We start from the raw sequence: 20,177 nt of genomic DNA, 5'->3' as shown, positions 1-20,177 counted from the left end.
AAGAACAGAATGTTAGGGGCTCGTCTCTCAGTAGGTATGGAAAAGATTATTGATATTACTTTTAGAATGCCGTCATTGGCAAAGGTACCCTGGTATAATTTTCCTACTAATATGCCATTACATGAATATCTATGTATATCTACATACATATCTAATTGAATTATATACATACATACATATGTAAATCTATTTGTGCATATACATACATACATATGTACATATATAGATGTAGATAATTGAATAATAGTTAGTATCTAAGCGTGCTTCGGGCAATTCAATTACATTTAATAAAGTGAAATTAAAGAAAAATCTGTTCTTGCTGTGCTGCACAAGTATAATAAATAAACCAAACAATTCAAATCTAACGACTGCCAATCCAAGATGACTTCATCATCACCTTTGCCGTCTGCTACATAACAAAGCTGGCTTTACCTACTCATGTTTTGTTTTGTTTATCTATTTTTGCACAAAGAAATTACAAACAAAAAATACACTGGCAATTTCTACGCAAAAGCTAATCAAACATAAAAAAAACTAGTACACTTTTGCTATTGAATGAATAATGGTGATTTGATTTTTTTGCCGGTGTTATGCGAAGCTCTATATTGTTTTTAGAAAGAAATATAATATACTTATGTATGTATGTAAGTATGTATGCGTGCTATTTTAACTTTTGTCGGCGTTTTTGCAATTTTTTAAAGCAATTTATTTCTGCCAAAAACGGGTTTATATGCCCACTCTTTCATATGCATATGTACCTACATACATACATATACAGTGCAAACTATGCACAGAATTCTAATTCTAATTTTATATACAGTATACCTAATACTCGCTCAGCTGTTTATTAACAGATGATTCAACATGAAATCATGTTTCCCACAAAAAATTAAATCCCTTGTTTTTGTAATTTAAATTTTCTTTTTTTATAAATGAACTGCCTTACCCACCTGCGTTTAAATTAATATTTCCGTTAAACTGTTGAAACTTAAAAGTGCTCTCTACCAATCTCTCTCTAGGCAACACTTTGTTTTTGCCAATTGCAAAAGCAAATTCACTAAATTGAGCGGCACATTCTGTTTTTATTTATTACTTTGCCTTTGCTTCTATCTCTGCATTTCTATATTGCTCTCAATTTGTTTGCGCTAGTGTTTAGTTTATTCGCAGACAAGGCGAATTTAAATAAATCCGCCTGTTCAGAGAATTCTGGCGGTGGCGAAAAAAGCTGCTGATCAACGAATAGCAATAAGCTCAAAGTTGCCACTCTCGGATAAATAATTAAATAATTGTGTTAATATAAAAATATGCATGAAATTAGCAGCAACTTAACAAATACAAATTCCTCAACAGCTTTAACGACGTATTCTGTTAATTTACAACGACATAAGTCATAGAGAAAATTGATAAGAGCACTTATTAGTGGTCAAATCTCGTGTTTTATGCCACATAATGGCGCATTAATTTCACCTGCACTACATCTGGCAACGCAAAATTGTGGCCGGTCTGAACATAAACACAACAACAATTCGTTAACTAGTTTTTCTCTGAGGTTGGTACGCTTCTTTGTTTGCAAAGTTCGCCGCTCAGATCCGACTTTTTCGTTTGTGTTTTTGTTGTGTGAAGTTGCATATGGTTTGTTTTGTTTTTCTGTAGTTGTGCTTTTGCACTTTTCTCCATCATCATCTTCTGCCGTCATCTGCTCATATAAAATGTCTGCGCAGCGTACTCTTTGAAATTACTTTGTCGTTGAATTTGTACTCGTTAATAGATCGGTGCAGTTGAATAGCTTTTTTAATTAATTGAAAGCCTCTGACTTGTGTGATTAATTTTGAATTTGAATTTAAATTTATTCAAAGAAAATCCCAGCGTTGATCGCAGTTATTACAGTGCGTTTAGTGCCTTTCTTTTAGTAAAAGTAGAAACCCAAAGTTGTGAAATACAAAGCGTTTAAAAGATTCTTGTATGAAAGAACAAGTATAACTAAGTGTTGCAGGATTTATTGCATGTACATTTGTAATTGCAAATTTTACAAGTTAAATTCTTCGTTCTATAAGGAGCTTTTACCAATTGGATTAAACTTTTTTCGATATTTCGTAAGTACGATTTTCCTCTACGGTCGCCATTTTGCGGCATAACTGTGCAGAAGGGTGCAGTTTTTTTTTTAAATGAAAATGAATTGAATTGAAAAATGTATGTCCGTGCTTCAAATCCCGAAAATTTTGTTTTGCGACATTAATGTAAAAAATACATCAAAGTTATAGAAAGTTTTCATATTAATTTTCACTTGTGGAATGAGAGAAGTTCAAAAGCTGCAGATTTTTCACGATAACCGGCGTTCTTATAGAAACTGCGTTGCATTGTTATAGTGCAATACTTGTTATTATAATTAGCATTTCTAATAAGTGCTTGATAAATATTGAGGAACGATGTGTGCCGCATTATATAAAAACCAAGCTTATACTTAACTTCCTCATCTGGTTTATCTTCCTTCCTTCCTTGTTTAGTCAGTCTTACATTTTACGGAATTAAAAGTCATTTGTGCTTTTCAGTAAAAATTGTCCCTTTTTTTAGTCTTTCTAAAGTTATTACTTATACTGCTCCTTTGTGTGGAGTGCTTATGAAAATGGCTTTTGTATAATTTTGTAATTATTGTACAATATCATTCATTTCCTTTGTGCACTCTTTTATTTTGGTCTATTTTTACCAGTTTTCCTTATACTGAAACCTGTTTCCTTTTATACCCTACTGATCCTCTCTCCGAATTGTTTGCTTTTCCACTTTGCCCTGCTCATAATTCTTACCTTGGTACTGTTGTTTTTTTTTCGTTTGTTTTTGTTTTTAACGTAGCTAAATTTTCTTATTCCTCCCAATATGTTTTCTCATGTTTCCTTATTTGTCACTCGCTTTTCCCCAGTTCTGTTGCTCACGGTGCACAAGTGCGATGGTAGAATGCCAAGTTGTACATCGTATAAGAAAAGTCGGAATAACAAAGTAATCAACTGAACGTTTTTTTTGTGTTTTGCTTTGTTTTGAGTAGTTATTTTGTTATTGTACATACAAAGTGGAGTTGCTGGCTGCCTTTGTTCTTTATTCCATGCCATCTGCTTGTGTTCATGGGCATGACAGCCGGTGACTAGGCTTGCCTCACAGCACACAACAACAGTGCACAGCTAAGTGCAATAGTGATCGCACAGATCGCATATAAAGTACTTGTATTGCCTTGTATGTAAAGGGTGGTTAAGTTTCAAGAGCCGGTGTAGATTTTGAATAAAATACAATGTTTTTAGGAAATTATTGTCATTTCTCTTTATTATGATAATATTGGTATGGCTCAATTATGGGGGAAATCCCCATTTGTTCTCCCGCCACTTTTAAAAAAAGGGGCATAAGGGGGGGTAGAGGGGTGTATCCCCATCTTAAAACTGAAAACAGAACCTACCGGAGGCTTATAGTTTTTAAGTTATTTGAGTTTAAAAATTGTAAAATTGACCAAGAATCCTCCTATTTTGGTTACTACAACCAGCCGAAGTGCTGCCAGACATCGTATAAATAAACAATTTTAGAAGATAATAAATGACTAGAAATACAAAATTTTACAAATTATTTCTATATTATATACGTCTATTCATATATATATATATATAGGTATATTTATGGATATATGTATATATTTATATACATATATATATTAATATATTAATGCTTGATTTTCAGTAAAGTATGTTTGATTGTATGCATTTTGAATATATGATATACATATATATATGATATATATATTTTTAATTCCAAATTTTCACTATATTATGAATATATGATATATATATATACATATATGTATATATTAAAAAAAAAGAAAAAAAAAGCGCCGCAGGCGAAAATTTGGAATAAAAAATCGCGCGATTTTTAATTCCAAATTTTCCCTATGTTATGAATATATACATATATATATTTAAAAAAAAAAAAAAAAAAAAGCGCCGCAGGCGAAAATTTGGAATAAAAAATCGCGCGATTTTTAATTCCAAATTTTCCCTATATTATGAATATATGATATATATATATACATATATATATTTTAAAAAAAAGAAAAAAAAGCGCCGCAGGCGAAAATTTGGAATAAAAAATCGCGCGATTTTTAATTCCAAATTTTCACTATATTATACATATATATATTTAAAAAAAAAGAAAAAAAAAGAGCCGCAGGCGAAAATTTGGAATAAAAAATCGCGCGATTTTTAATTCCAAATTTTCCCTATATTATGAATATATTATATATATTCTTTTTTATATATTAAATATCTATATATAAAAAAGAATAATTAAAACATTTTGCGTAAAACTTTTTTCTTCGTAGGCGGCCTTCGGCCGCACTGCAAAAAAAATCACCCTTAATAGTCAAACACCGTCTCCGCTGCACATCGGAGTTTTACGTGAAGCGGAACTGTATTTCGAAAATCATATCGATATTGTATTTATTGTATTTATGAACTCAATATATACACTTTACAGGTTGTAAACCCCCATTCCTTCATTATTCTAACAGAAAAGAGTGTGTGGAAATTATGTTCCTATGTTGCTTCGTTTTCAATGGCATTCTATTATTTTTTTTATTTTTTGCTTCTGGCAGCACTCCATTCAGCCATGCTTTTCAGTTATTGTAAATTTAGCTGGCATATTTGGAGTTAGCAACTTAAAAATGCAATATAAATGGTTAATTTGTGGTATAAATAAATAAAAAGAGTTAAAAACGTATGTGTATGTTAATATAGTTTCAATATTTATTAAAATAAATGTGATAAATGCACTTATTCTATCAAAATTTGGTGAAGATAAAAGACAAACTTTATCAACAAATAACTTAAAAACTATTATTAACAGAATAGTGTTGGTGCTAGTTTTAGCAAAATAAGCACGAAGTGAACATCTCCTGTGAATTTCATTTAAAAATTCGTAATATTTCTCTCAAAAGAAGTGATGGGAGAATACATGGGGTCGGAGCCCAATTATGTATGTATGGGACAAAATATCGGCGGCACACCTCCATCTGATGGTCCAAATTTTCGATGACGCTGAGGCATAATTGAGTTTCTATGCCGTTAATGTGCCGAATTATCTCATCCTTTAGCTCTTGAATTGTTGCCGGCTTATCGACGTACACATTTTCTTTCAAACAATCCCAAAGAAAGAAGTCCAACGGTGTCAAATCACATGATCTTGGCGGCCAATTGACATCGCCACGACGTAAGATTATTCGGCCATCAAATTTTTCGCGCAAAAGAGCCATTGTTTCGTTAGCTGTGTGACAAGTGGCACCGGCCTGTTGAAACCACATATCGTCCACATCCATATCTTCCAATTCGGGCCATAAAAAGTTCGTTATCATCTCACGATAGCGAGCACTATTCACAGTAACTGCCTGACCGGCCTCATTTTGGTAAAAATACGGCCCAATGATGTCGCCGGCCCATAAACCGCACCAAACAGTCACTCTTTGTGGGTGCATTGGTTTTTCGGCAATCACTCTTAGATTATCATTCGCCCAAATGCGGCAATTCTGCTTATTGACGAATCCACTGAGGTGAAAATGTGTCTCATCACTGAAGTTGATTTTCTTCGAAATTTGAACGCCCGTTTTCATAATAAGCCTGAATAACTTTAACGCGTTGCTCGATTGTGTATCTTTCCATGGTTCAAATTGAGTTAGTCTTATTTTCTATTTACAATTGCAACTGGCTTGTTGTTTTCATTTTGTTGGTAGACGTATTTTCTGATAGGAACCCGACCTTTGACTGCGCGCAGCATTGCATCTGCTGGAATCAGCTATGTATATATTACAATTGGGAAAAGGAAGAAAGTAATAGCTTTGTCAACTGTTTCTTTTTTTAACGCAAAACTTAACCACGATGAAAATATTGAAAGTGTAATAAAAATTAATTTGTAATTTGATGCAAAGATCTTTTCTAAATAACACCCTGGTATATCTATACCGAGATGTGTATCAACTTATTTTACTATATACTTTATTTATGTGTTTTTCGTTTATATTTCTTTTTAAGCCGACTAAATTTTAAGTATCTTTCTACTGCTCGTTAATGCTCCAAATATATTGTCTTCGCCGTATTCCGCATAAGGTTAGGTTAGGTTAGCCTGGTTGGCAATAAGCCACGGATAGACCTTTTGGTCCCTAGCGATACCAGATGGAGACCGACCTCTATGAATACTGAAAGTAGACATCATGTAGGATGTCGGCGCTTTTGACGAATCTAAGCAGAGTTGGGAGATCCGCTTATGAGACGTCCTCCAGACCTTCAAACAATGAGGCTTCCAAGCATTTTAAATGGGTTTTTAATAATGCCAGACAGACGCACAGAAGGGGTTCTAAAGTTTTCTTAACCTCCTCTCTGCATTTCCTAAATTTGTCCGTGTTAGCAATTCCTATCTTGTACGCATGTGCAGCCAATAGATTATGACCTGTTAGCATAACTATAATAGTCCTATCGCGAGAGCGTAAGTACGAATTGAGTCAGTTTTCTGTCGTTAGTTCTACACATAACTTTCGCTGTTTTACAAGTGGTCAAATTAGTCCACCTAGCTTCCACTAGTTTTTTCATGTAGTCGTCCATTTCGTTGTATATTGTGTTTAGCGGTTTTGGTATGTCGTTCTCTTGTTGAAATGGTAGTCTAACAGCACTTTTTGCTATCTCATCTGCTATTTCCTTCCCCATAATGCCTTTGTGACCAGATACCCAATAGATATGCAGTAGGCCGGGTCGATTTGTGGGGAGGCAAAAAAATCGCCCATTGTTCTGTGAAAATCATATTCTAGGGATCAAAATAAGAAACTTTGCCGAAGGAACCATACCTCTAAACGAATTCTGATGTCCCCCAATTTGGGTCGAACTTTTTAGTTTCTTTTCTCATGTAAAGGCCAAAAATGGTGATATTTTAAAATGATTGTATGGGGAACCCCCCAGGGGAGTTCCTGGGGGTGTGCCACTGGCATGGGTGGATCGACCGTCTAAAGTTAGTGGGGGTCGGTCATACATTTGGACTCGATTGGATCACTCTAAATGGGTTAAAGTGGGATTTTTCGTTCGACCCAAATTGGGGTACATCAGAATTCGTTTTAGAAGTATGGTTCCTTCGGCAAAGTTTCTTATTTTGATCCCTAGAATACGATTTTCACAGAGACCCGCCCTAATATGCAGCCTTTCTTGTTCAGCAAAAACTTCCGCTTGGAAAATACTGCTGTGGTCTTGATAGGCTGCCTTATCCCTAGTTTTGAGCAGTAAATGCCCGCTCCCACTCCGCCTAAAGTTTAAGAGCCGTCTGTATAAATGTGAAAAGTTCTATGGACAGAACTCATGCCTTTGTGCCATCCTTCCTCTTCAATTGTAGTGCGAAACCTTCTCTCCCTTTTAAAGTACGGAGTCATGTAGTCTGTGCAACCTGAACTCCACTTTCCAATTGAGCTGTGTCCGAAGGTTCTACAGGTGAATACTCCAGCAGCCACTAATCTCCTCGCGGATTTCGCTGTCAGGTTTTCCGCCATAAGGTCAATAGGTGGCATGCTGAGTATCAATTCCAGCGCCGCCATTGAAGTGGTTTTCATCGATCCTGTTATGCACAGAGCAGTGAGTCGCTGAATCCTTTCCTGTGGCATTAAGTGTGTTGGTATTCCACATAAAATTGTTAAACAAATATTTATGTCTACCTCAGATGTAAGAATTTTTTGTTTTCGTACGACGTCTCGCTATGAGGGGAGGGTAAACTTTGCCCCAAAGAAAATTCAACAAATAATAGCGCTATTGGTACTAGGTAAAGAAAAAGTTAGTCAGGTTCGTTTAAAATAGTAGAATCGACTGGCTATGCCGCGGTACAATGTAGCTCAAGTCGACTTTGCAGAAACCCAAAGATCGTTGGATGACTAATGACAGTACATAATTTTTAGCGATGAAAAAAATTAAACTTATACCGACGTTTTGTATTTTTATTTATCGTATTTATATATTTTTATTTTGGTTTTCATAACATTTACATACTCGTATATAATTCGCTATCTGTATAATTACACACATATTTTTCTTTTCAGCCCGTTTTTACCCGCAAAACAAACAACACGGCACTTTGCACTTTGCCTTTAAACGTCTATTTCTGTTTAAAAAATTATTAGTTGCCTAAAGTGAAAAAAAATATATATCAAAAAATTTCAAACTCAACAACAAATTCAAACTCAACGAGCTAAGAAGAATAAGCGTATATTTTTAAATTAAAATCGATTTCAAATCTTCTCAAATCCAGGAAATAAAAAATATATAATAAAAATGGTTCACCCAGCTGAAAATACCGCTAATGCCGCTTCTGCTGCTGAGCTAACAGCTGCTGAAAAAGAAGGTAAGTGTCAAAACTCAACGCAAACTTGAAAAAAATCAAATAAAAGAAGAAAAAAAATAGAGGACAATGAAAAAAATATACATATACAAGCGGATGTGTAATTAAAAGTGGTCAAAGTAGGAAATAAAAGAAAAAAAAACAACTGCATTTCACAGCAAAAAAATAAAATAACCAATTAAAAACCCTGCAACTGTTGCACTTTAAGCTGGAGAAGAGTAAATCAACGCAGTTTCATTTTATTTCACAAACCCAGAATGTTACAAGATTCTATTACACGCGTATTGGACAGACAATATTAAATTTAAAATGAGTGAAAAAATATGAAAATTTTCAGTCATATGTAAGTGTGCAATCGCCGTTTTATCCTACAAGTAAATGCAATGTGGTGAAATGTGGAACCCAGCAAAGGCTATGTGCCCAAAAACGCTTACTGCAAAAAAATCGCAAGCCACACATTGGATTTGCGTTATTGTAAAAAAAATATTAGTGTATGTGAATTCAGGTGATCTACCTATGCAGCACACCAATTGTTAAGTTGTTATTAGGTTTATTTGTGTAGTGCTTCAAAATGGAGTCAAAAAAAAAAAACAAAAACCACTAAGCTTACAAAAATTGCAACTCTGCTTTATCCCTATTAATCGTCGCGCTGTTACTCAGTTTAGTTGTTGCTGCTGTAACTACTTTTGTTTCAAGAGTCATTCAATGGCTGCCGCTTTGAGCACAAACAACGAAATGTGATCGGCTCAGTTGTTGTGCAGGCAGTAGAAAGCTATTATCCTGCCATTTTCCATATTCCATCTCTATGTTAGAGTTTGGATTTTGGTTTTTGTGTTTTTTTATTACAATGTTCACTGGCAATTCTGACAGCATGCAAACATAAATATGAGAAGTAGCATTTAGGCTCAACAATTTTGAATGCAGCGGCGTAAGATAGAATCTCGTATGGAATTATAATTTTCATATGAATGGATATACCAAACTTGGCTGGAATTTGAGAAAAATTACATTTGATTGGATTCCAAATAAGGCTCTTCAACAATTTGTGATGTTTCCTTAAGTAATTTGTTTTCGTTCCCTAAATAACTTTCATCATCAGATTTCATGTGATTACACTGATTTCTATGGCTCAGGGTAACGCCATTGTTCTTGGTACACATGCGTCCGTAGAGCTGAAATATTTCGAATAAGTGAAAGTGAAAAGAGGATCAGGAGAGAGTTTATATGTCACCTATAACTACCCACGCTGCTTCGTTGATTGTTTTTAAATTTGGACAATCTGTTTTTAGGAGGAGCCTGTTTAAAGCCATAAGTCTTTATGGGGTTAGGGGTAGTCAGAATTTTCAAAAAATTGGATTTTGCATTTTCTTAAAGTATAATATCTTAAAAATATTGTGTGAAAATTTAGAGTGAATCCGGCAAATAGTTTTCGGGTTATTCAACAATTAACAAAGGGCGCTCGGGCGCTCCGGAGCTCGATAGCAAACTACATATGTTTTTGGAACTGGTGATCACTGTAACTTAAAAACCGTTTGGTAGATTTCAATAAAATATACTGCTTTTGAAAAACATAAAAACTCGTGCCTGATCGAAGGATTTTTTTTTTCAAAAATATCGATTTTTTTTAACATTTAATTGCCGGTTTTTTTTTCGAAAATCTGAAAAATATTTCCTGAGGCCACCATATTGTTAATTAGCTTTGATCAGGCACAAGATTATCTATTTACAAAACTAATTTCTCTTGTCCGATTGATTTTAGATGAATCTCCAAGGACTTGTGATGATCACCGCAAGGGACTTCTGGAGAAACGGGCTTCAGACAAACAGCGATAACTTTTACAATTATAATTTTTCTTTTTTGGAAATTTGCTAAAGTCAAGTCGAAGCATGATGTATTAATGCTATGTTTTTATTTTTGTAAAATAAATCAATCGAGTAGCAAAAAAAAATTATTGAAAATCATAATTTTTTCGGACCTCTGACTACCCCTAACCCCTTATAACATTTCAACCGATCTTGCAGATATGAACCAAAGTTATTAGGTGCCCTCGGACAATTTTTTCGGCGAAAAGACATTAGAAACAAATACATATTAAAATATTGGTATCAGAAGAAAGGTATACAAAAAAGTTTCAATCCAGTTGCATTTTTGAAAAAATTGTCGCCGTTAAAAATTTTGAAAATTAATTAAATGAGTATTACAGTTTTAGTAAAGGGTGATAACTTTAGAGGTATCGAATTTTAAATTGAAATAAACCAACAAAAATTCAAATTGATTGTGCAATCTTGATTATTTTTTGTGTAGAACCATTCATGACATTTATTTTGTAAAAATTATATCTTTTTTTCCCGGCCAAATACATACATAACAGAAGTGTGTGGGCCAGTCATTGTTATTGATCCCTTTCAAATGGCGGCGGAACTGCGCCGTAATTCGGCCATCTGTAAACACCAATTTTGCATGACTCGCTGGAGGACTTCGGTCGGTGAATAACTTTAGTGATGTTGGCTTCCAATGCCTATAACGAAGCTGGTTTCTCCACAAAGCATTTAAACTTTAGACCCCATAAATAAAAGTGCAAAGGTATGCTATCACACGATTTTGGTGGCCAATCCACTGGTCCGCGACGAGAGATAAATTGCTCAACGAAAGGACGTCGAAGTAAATCCATTGTTTCACGAGCTGTATGGCAAGTAGCGCCGTCCGACGTCTTGTTGAAACCAAATATTGTTTCGATCACGGACTTCATTTTAACGGCATCAAAAAGTCATTTATCATGGTGCGATAGCGTTCACCATTCACTGTTTCTTTGGCGCCAGCCTCGTTTTTGAAGAAATATTAGCCGATGAGACGTGAGTCTTTCCATGATGAAATATCAATGAACATTGATGAAAGTGACAATTATGTAAAGGGTTTTCCAATAAGAGGTGTTATTTTGATAAAATATCAATGGTTTTGATGCTTGTGTGGCACGTAGCGCCGTCTTGTTGAAAATAAACGTTGTCCAGATCAATACCATCCAATTCCGGCCATAAAAACTCGTTAATCATCTCTCGATAGCGCAATCCATTCCCCGTAACTGTTGCTCCTGCTACATTTTCGAAAATGTATGGTCCAATGACTCCGCCGGACCATAAGCCGCACCAAACAGTCACACGTTGAGGATAGAGAGGCTTTTCAACAATAACTCTTGGATTTTCGAAGCCACCGATGTGGAAATGGGCCTCATCACTCAAGATGGTTTTTCGATGGGATTCCGGATCATTTTCATGCATTTCAACGACCCAATCAGCAAAGACATGACGTTGTTGTTGATCGGTCGGCTTGAGTTCTTGCCTTATAAGCCTTAACACCCAACTCTTTATGCAAAATACGGTGTAATGACGTTTGTGGAATGCCTAATTCCAAAGAACGATGAGGAATGGACAAACCTGGGATTTCTTCAACACTTTCGGCTACAACAGCAATATTTTCGGCTGTTTTTGAGCGACGTGCACGGGTTTCATTCTTCACATCACTAACTTGTCCCAAAAGCTCGAATTTTTTCACCAACTGCTGTATTGCGGTCCGACAAGGTGCTTCACGATGACCCAAAAATGTTTTAATAATTCCAATGCATTGTTTAAGCGTGTCTCTTTCCATTTTTTTTTTAATGGCGTAGTTTCTACTTGTCAAATATCAAAAAATGCCAGTTTCAAAAGTGACATCTACCGAAATAGCGGGCTATTCAAAATAACACCTGTTATTGGAAAACCCTTTATTTAGTTCGACCGTAATCACGCGTGATCTGTCAAAAACCCGTATTGGAAAAATTACCTCTAATCTGATCACCTTTTTTCAGACAAAACTCAATTGAAAATGCTTTTACCCAATTAGAATTGCCTTCCATCTAAAAAATCGAAATAATTTAACCTTTCGTACTTTTACCATTTCAAATCATTCTATGATTTTTCATTTACCCCTATGACACCGCAACACACGCACGTACATCTGCATGCAAATAAGTGCATCGAATAATCCGTATATCTTTTGTCATAAATTCTATTTCATGACGCTATAAATTTGCTTTAGTTGTTTTTCATCAAGTCTATTGCACCCGAAATCTGTGTTTGTTCTCAGCTTACAAAGCTCAATAGGCAGGATTTGTCATATGCATAAATTTGTGTGTTTGCACTTTGCATATCCATCTGAAAGAATTCAACTGAACTAAATGCAACTTCAATAGACATATGTACGTATATATGTATGTATGTATGTATATAATATATCAGCATATGCCTCGCATTTCTATGCATACATTGACATATCCATGCCATATCATGCACTTTATTATATTTATTTTATATAATTTCCCGAAAAGATTGATTGCTTACTATTATTTATTTTACCAGATAACTAGACTTTGCAGTTAAAAATGATTTAACAAACCAAAACCAAGTTGCAAAAAGTTGCTCTGGAGTTGGTTTCTTTGGAAACTTAGCAAATCAAGATCAAGTTTGTTTGTTGCAGCTTTCTACTTCGTATTCATGAAAAGTGCATTCCTACATACAATGGCTCGTGCCTATATGTCGTCTATAGACTAGCGCATATGCCTTTGAAAAGTGCTTAGGCCAAGCTTTTCCTTCAACTTATATTGTGCGTGCTAAATTTGCGCCAAAAATGGATGCGCTTGCTGTTTTTTGGTGCCTCCGAATGGCAGATGATTTAGAGTAGCAATTTTTTTATGACAGAACTTTGCTCGTCTAGAAGGAGATAAGACTTTTTATATTTAATGCCTTTAGGGCGGATCATCTTGGGTTCGACCACGATGTCTGCTTTAGGGGTAAGGGGTTGTCAAAGGCCCGTAAAAATGATGATTTTCAATAATTTTTTGTTTGTTAGTCAATTATTTATTTTACAAAAATAAAAACATAGCATTAATACGTCATGTTTCGACTTGACTTTAGCAAAATTTCAGAAAAAAAAAACATTAATAATATAATAAAATTTATCGCTGTTTGTGTGGAGCCCGTTTCTCCAGAAGTCCCTTGCGGTCATCATCACAAGTACTTAGAGATTCATCTAAAATGAATCGGACAAGAGAAATAAGTTTTATTAATAGATAATCTTGAGCCTGATCGAACCTGTTTTTTAATTAACAATATGGCGGTCTCAAGAAATATTTTTCAGATTTTCGAGAAAAAAACCGACAATTAATTGTTTTAAGAAAATCAAAAATTTGAAAAAAAAAATCTTGCATTGTGGCGCTTTATGATGCTTTACATGCCTTCCGGCATGGATTTCCTGTTTCAAATCGCTGAGATTGTTGCCATGCTGCCTTTTGTAGTTAAAAAACCAGTTCTCCATATGTTATTGATTTTGAAAAATTGGCAGAGGATTAACATGCCTTGCATTTTTTAATCAATACGACTTACAGCCTCTTTTGCAACGACCTGCCAAATTTCATAGGTGGTATCTGTGATGATATCTCACCCCCTACTCTTCGTTGTGGACAAAGGAGGAACGTTTGATACGACCGAACCTGTGCTTCTTGGACTTCTAGATGCAGGCATGCAGAGGAAAAATAAAGAGATACATCTTTAACCAAGAGTCAGGAAAATCATTCTTAATCAAGAATTGAGCCTACCTTCTTCAACCCGGTTGAATATACTTCAAATAAATCTCAATACACTGCACACAGATTGCATGTGCCCGCAAATATTTCAAAACTGATGAAACTAGACAAAATAATCCAACATACAAATATCAGCAATTTATCATTCGTTTAAGTTGCGCAAAGTTGCTTTTAATTTTCCATGGCAACATTTCGTTTTTCTTTTTTCCATAGCATGTAAACAACTACCTTCCCAGCTGGAAATTGGATGGGTTGGTCAACACCGGTTAGTTTTTGTAAGTTATTGTGCTTTTAACAATCTGCAGAAATTTTCTGTAAATCGGGAAAGTTTAATTTAAAATTTTGTAATTCTTTTTTGTCTAAGCTGACTTGTTTATTGGAAAGTGTCGATAAAACAACTCTTATAAGACTTGGTGAATAATTTCTAGTTATCAAATGGTATATGACTCTGTATAATTTACTTCATTGGAGTGTATTTGATTTTAAATTAAAATTATTTTGATTTGAAATTTTTTAAATTAAATAAATAAAAAAAAAATTTTTTTAACATAACATAAATTAAATTTTTTAATTGTTTTTGTTTTTTACATAGTATTTTTTTACTTTTTTATACATTTAAAATTTTGTTTTTGTTTTTTCAATTTGTTTAATTGTTTTATATTGTACATATTATTTTGCTACATTTTTATGTATGATAAATTTTCCTCAAAGTACAGTTGTTACGCATCACTTTCAGTTTTTCGGCAGAACGTGAGATGGATGTAGAATAAAGAGAGAAGTTATTAATATTTTTTTAAATTTTGTATTGTATATGTTTTTATTTATTTTTTATATATTGTTTATTGATTAAGCTACATTTATTACATAGTATTTTTTTACTTTTTTATATATATTTGTAATATTCTTTTTAATATATTTAACTTTTTTTGTTTTTAATTTTTGTTTTTTAATTTTTAATTTTTACTTATTTCGTTTTTTTTACTTTTATTTATTCTTTTACTGATTCATATATATTTTTTTAATTTACTTTTTTCATTTATTCTACATATTTTACTTTTTTATATATTATATTGTATATAATTTTAATATTTTTTTCAAAAAATTTATTTATTTTTTTGTTTTTAATTTTTGTTTTTTAATTTTTACTTTTTATTTATTTTTTATTATTTTTTATATATTCTTTTTTTATTTTTTTTTATTATTTGTTTATTATTTTTTTTTTAACTTTGTTCAATTATTATTCTACATTTTTTACATAGTATTTTTTACTTTTTTATATATAATCTTAATATTTTTTTCAATATATTTAGGTTTTTTAAATTTTTAGGTTTTTAATTTTTGTTTTTTAATTTTTACTTTTTCTTTTTTATTATTTTTTTTTTCTTTTTTCAATTATTATTTTAAATTTTTTACACAGTATTTTTTTACGTGTTTATGCAATCTTTATATTTTTTTCAATATATTGAAGTTTTTTTTTTAATTTTTTTTGCTTTTTTGTTTTCCCTTTTGTTTTTTAATATTTACTTTTTCTTTTTATTTATTTTTTTATTATTTTTTATACATTTTTTTTCATTCTTTTTTATTTATATATTTTTTTTTTGTTTTTTACTGTTTTCAATTCTACGTTTTTTACATAATATAGTATTTTGTACTTTTTTATATATAATATTAATATTTTTTTTCAATATATTTAAGTTTTTTAAATTTTTTGGTTTTTAATTTTTGTTTTTTAAGTTTTACTTTTTCTTTTTATTTATTTTTTTTATTAGTTTTTATTTATTTATTTTTTTTATTATTTTGTTCTTTCACTTATTTACTTTATTTGTTATTTTGTTTTACTTATTTTTTTTATTTAGTTTTTTTTTTTTTACTTTTTTCAATTATTATTCTATATTTCTTACACAGTATTTTTTTACGTTTTTATGTAATCTTAATATTGTTTTCAATATATTTAAGTTTTTTTTTAATTTTATTACTTTTTGTTTTTAATTTCTTTGTTTTTAATTTTTGTTTTTTTAATTTTTACTTATTCGTTTTTTAATTTTTTTTTATTTTTTATTTTTTTTATTCTTTTTATATTTTTTTTATTTTTTTATATTCTTTTTATGGGTTTTTATTTATTTTTTATTTTTAATTTTTTTATTTAATTTTTTTTTTACTTTTTTCATATTTTTTTTTTTATTTTATTTTTTCACATAGTTTTTCATATATTATTTTATTTATTTATTTTATATATTTTATTTTATATTCATATACATTTTTTACATAGTTTGTAAATTTCTTTCCTCTATACCATCAATATCATACCATTTCCTCAATGTACAGTTGTTACGAATCACTTTGAGTTTTTTTAGCTAAAATGCAATTAAATATTTTTACGCCTCTTGAAAATATCGTATTACCTTGCAACGAATCAGCAGTTGCGGGAAATTTTACTCCATGCCACACTCGTATTTTATTGTTGTGGTTGGAGAATGCCTATTAAGAATCCTGGACTTTCCGGTAACCTAGTGCCGACGGTCATGGAAATGACTGTTACTCAAAAATGCCGCTTACATTCATCGAATGCTTGTGAAGGCTTATGGTAAATAAAATATGGCCAATTTGATAAGCTGCAGAACTAAAGGCATTAATCGATGAAGCGATCATCGGAGATCGTTAACGACTGTGACTGATACGTTTTAGTGGCATAATAATACAATATAAAAAATGCAAAGAAACTAAGAAACGCACGATGGCTGGATTTACCGGCATCACAACAAACAAACAACAGCGCAACAAACTTGATCAAAACCTCAAACGTCGGAGACGTCCTACTCCAGCTGCCTACTTACCAAACTTTGTATCTTCCTATCACTGATGGCTCTGGCACACGCAGAAGAATTTAACTCTTCTACGCTTTCATTTTGTTTGAAGGGATTGAACAATAGCCCAATTCTAGTATTAACTCTGAAACTATGCCATTTTCTTTTTTAAGAAGAATCCGAAAATTGTCCAATAGAAGGGCGAATACTAAGGCTTGAGCGACAAGTTTTCTTTAATAAGTAAACATTTTGAAGAAAAATTTAACTTTTTAAGTTGCACCCCCAAAATATTAAAATTCTTTTGCGCATTTAATGTTCAAATCTGCTATCCGCTGTTTAGTTTACCACCCATGGTACTATCCATAATTAATTGATTAAATATTTCGACAAAGTCGATTTAAGTTGTGTTATCAAAAGTACACAGATATACGCATGTAGGAATAATTTCCAGCTGGGTGCAGAGAAACGCCATACACCTACTACATACCTGCATAACAGCATTTGTTCACTCACAATTACATTTGAAACTTTGTCCATCAAATAGTGGCAGTCGGAAGTAAAGCACCTATGCATAGCAGCAAGCTCTGCTTGTGTGCAAGTTGGTAAACAATCAAATAACATCGATTGCTTTTCAGGTGGCCAAAGAGGGATTGACATTGTTACTACCTTCGTGTTGGGGTTTTGTGCCACCGATGAAATGATTTCCTGTCGGCAACTACTTTTTTGCCTATGCAGATTGATGTACTCGTACATATACGACATTGTTGCTGCCCAACTGTGGCAAGAAAAGTGCATATTAACTGGGCGTCAGATGTCCAGCGAGTAGTAGAAAGAAATATGCGCTAAATCGTACTGGCTTTTTTATCCAAATAAATTCATCTAAATTGAACTGAGAAGAGGTCATCAACTGGTGGCATTAAATTTTCTTCATCTAAGGCTTTTCTTGGCTTTATAACATTTCAGCTTTATAACATAAAGCTGTCAGCTGAGCTAGCACTGTGGTGCTGGAGAAAAGTGATATCCATCTGGCTTCTTCATTGCTTAACGGTCAATCGAATACACTTCTAGCAAAGTACTCGGTGGTTTCGCTCACGACAACTCGTTGGCACTAAGGAATTAAATTAGCCATCATCTTGATTCAGCGCTCAGCAAAATGTAGCATCCAAAAGCCTTTCTCGGAGTGTTCTTTCTGTCACCGCCTTTCATAAAATCGCTTCTAATGTCTTCAGCTGTTTCAAGCGCGAGTTCCTGATGATCGTTGAAATTTGCTTTTCTCATAAGCCGTGGGCCAACTTACCTCGCTTCGGTCCATTATCTTATGTGTTTTTATAAAATTTCATATGGAGGATTGGTAATCGAATTATGCACTTGTGATCCAAATACTAATTATTCTTGGCTTAAATAAGGCGTTCGCTCCTTGAGGATGCCTTTTGGTTTCTTGCATTTGTGAATCGAATATGTTGCGATAATGAAAATGATGATTTTCAATAATTTTTTTGGCTAGTCAATTGATTTATTTTACAAGAATAAAAACATTACATTAATACATCATGTTTCGACTTGACTTTAGCGAAATTTCAAAAAAAAAGCAAAAAAAAAAATGTATAATTGTAAAAGTTATCGCTGTTTGTGTGAAGCCCGTTTCTTCAGAAGCCCCTTGCGGTGATCATCACAAGCCCTTGCAGATTCATCTAAAATCAATCGGACAAGAGAAATTAGTTTTATTAATAGGTAATCTTGTGCCTGATCGAAGCTTTTTTCAAAATTAATAAAATATGCAAAAAAAAAAAAAAATTAACTTTAACTGCTGTGAACTAAGCTGGATCTCTACAGATTATCGCTTTCATTTTATACGAAGTGTAGCTATTACGCTTGACTATCAGATTCAAAGGATTTAAATGAGCTGCAGAGGCGAGTAAGAGGTAGTAAACTGCTACAACAACAACGAGTGAGAGGTAAATTGAATGATATTCCTAAGATTTTTGAGGAAGCGTTTCTTCGAGGATCGTTGGCTTAGATGGATAAAACGGCTTTTGATTCTCGAAATAAACGCAGTTGGGTTTGACTTCTAAGTGAAATTTTTACAACATTCAGCGCAATCTAGGCAATTTAGAAAGAATGGGTGGTTTATTGCGTGTCATACAGGCCCATTGTTGGCTCTAAGGGATCCCTTTAAGACAATCCATCTCACTTGATTTTATCTTAAAATGCAATTTAAAACGTCGTGCCTCAAAATACAAGCAAAAGTTCACCTAATTTATGAATTCACATACTCGATATACTCGTATATTCATATGTATGTCATAAAATAAGTAAATTTTATGGGCGAGGGTCATTTCAAAAGGCCGTGCAAAAATAAAAACTGCTAATTGTTTGGGTGAAACTTTAGTTATTTTTCAACTTAGTCTTCTTCTAGGCTAAGGATTAATTGGATTTGTCAGCCATTTGTTTCTGCAAATACTTCTTCGTGTGAATAAAATCTTTTTCCCGCCAGCAATTTCCAGAAATTGCGGAAAAAATAGTAGTCCGAGGGATCCGAGGGAGTCAAGTCGGAATAATAGAGGGATGCGAAATGAAAAGGAATCCTATTTCCATTAATTTTGCGACCCCAACTGCTAATGCGGGAGCTGGAGCGTTGTCGCGATGGAAAAGGAAAATCATTCGAATCGGAAAACCTCGATTCAAACGAATGGTAAACACAAATAAGTGGATCAATCTGGCTGAAACTTGGTGTGTATTCTTCCATTCTTCCAAGAGATGCTACTAACAAAATATATCCTCGATACGCGCCAGTAACATTTCAAACGACCCTCGTATACTCTATTTAATCCGTAGGACATTCGTATCGGTGCATTGAAAATATTTTCAAAACAAAAAATGGTGTTTTCTTCAGTATTCTCCAGGTGGCGCTGGTGTCGAAATATTTTTAAAAATCACATTTGCTTATATTGGGTAGGCTAAATAAAGCGTTTTAGAAATAATCGACTCGCTATGTGGCGCCTTGAACGAGATGTTTTGAAAAATCGTATTTCTGGTCCATTTTAGTTCAAATTCAGAATATGTGGGTTTAGGGAAGTACATTTTTGATTTTTACTATGCTGTGATTTTCGGGATGTCTTTACTGCATTACTGGGACACCGGAATATTAATTATTTGGCAACAACTTCACTCGGAAAAGCGGACGAACTGGCAAGAGGGGGGATCTGGCATGAATAACGACGGGACGCCTGGAGACTCACGGCACTCATAACTGGCTTTTGATATATTGGTGGGAACAAGCAGTCAAAAAGGGCATCCCTTACAACACACAATGCCACATTTGCAAACAACCGGAGAGAAGGGAAACGACCTTCCACATTTCCTCTGTGAA

General features: G+C 33.2%; 1 long non-coding RNA gene across 1 annotated transcript; it reads left to right on the top strand.

Moving 5' to 3' along the window:
* The first annotated feature begins 807 nt into the window (after positions 1-807).
* On the top strand, positions 808-8,297 carry LOC128863775 (uncharacterized). The gene is made up of 2 exons (XR_008454626.1): positions 808-2,093; positions 8,090-8,297. It is a non-coding gene; the product is annotated as an uncharacterized LOC128863775 (long non-coding RNA).
* The last annotated feature ends 11,880 nt before the right edge of the window (positions 8,298-20,177 follow it).

The sequence above is a fragment of the Anastrepha ludens genome, chromosome 5 (assembly GCF_028408465.1).
Source record: "Anastrepha ludens isolate Willacy chromosome 5, idAnaLude1.1, whole genome shotgun sequence".
In the NCBI taxonomy this organism is placed as follows: domain Eukaryota; kingdom Metazoa; phylum Arthropoda; class Insecta; order Diptera; family Tephritidae; genus Anastrepha; species Anastrepha ludens.
The sequence above is the reverse complement of the archived record's forward strand: the minus strand, read 5'-3'. Positions and strand labels throughout refer to the sequence as shown.